The following is a 1,196-nucleotide window of genomic DNA, read 5'->3' on the forward strand; positions in this document are numbered from 1 at the left end:
GCCCTCCGGGATCGGTCGCTGTGTGTGTTGTGCCTTAGGACGGGGCGCTCCCCCCCAGCACTGCTCGGGGTATGGAATGGGTTGGGCTGGGAGCGACCTGAGCTTTAACGGTCATCCAGTCCAACCCCGCTGCAGTGTGAGCAGGGACATCAGTTGCTCAGAGCAACATCCAGCCTGGCCTTTAAATGTCTCCAGGCATGGGACATCTACCACTTCTCTGGGCAACCTGCACCGGTGTCGCACCTCCCTCAGTGTAAAAATTTATGTCTGCTTTTACCTTATTATCTATTACAGTCCAAATTTTCCCACTTTTAGCCCAAAACCGTCACCCCTCGTCCTGTTACAACAGGCCCCACCAGAATAGCCCCTCCCCATCTTTCTTACAGGCCCGCATTGAGAACTTACAGGCCACAAAGCAGAGGGGTTCCAGCCCCCGATCATTTTTGTGGCCTCCCCTGGCCGCACTCCAACAGAGCCGTGTCTCAGCTGTGCTGATGAGTCCAGAGCTGGACACAGCACTGCAGGTGGGGTCTCGTCAGAGAGGAGCAGAACAGCAGAATCATCTCCTTTGACCTGCTGGACATGCTTCTTTTGATGCAGCCCAGGATACAGCTGGTTTTCTGGGCTGCAAATGCACATTGCTGGGTCATGTCCAGCTTTCCATCCACCAGTAACCCCAGGTACTTCTCAGCAGAATTGCCCTCAATCATATCATCCCCCAGCCTGTATTGATACCACAGATTGCCCCAACCCAGGCACAGAAGCTTGCACTTGGAATTCATGAGCCCACTTCTCAAGGCTTGTCTCCTCCCCCTTCCCCCAATAACAAACCGTCAATAAAATAGTCAAAGACCAAATCCATGAGGTTTATTTGTGGCTCCCTACTTCATGCCCAAAGTTACCAGACAAGTATAAAGATCTTTACAGTTAGAATTTCAGAAAATCTTAAGGTGTTGTGGATGTTACTGATATTTTATGGAGGAAGCTCTGGGCAAGCAGGATGGAAAGGCTGGGAGGGAGGGAGGAAGACTGGCTCCATGCCCACCAGCTCATCCCAAAATGGCTCTTCCCAAAAGCCCTCTGGAGATCCAGCCAGGTGCTGGTGCAATGCGAGCACAGACTGCAGCAGGTTTGGGGTAAACGATCCATACAGCCCTCAGTGGGGGTGAAATATCAGCAGGTAACGCAGGAACACC

Source organism: Merops nubicus, unplaced genomic scaffold, assembly GCF_000691845.1.
Source record: "Merops nubicus isolate BGI_N331 unplaced genomic scaffold, ASM69184v1 scaffold46080, whole genome shotgun sequence".
Lineage (NCBI taxonomy): Eukaryota > Metazoa > Chordata > Aves > Coraciiformes > Meropidae > Merops > Merops nubicus.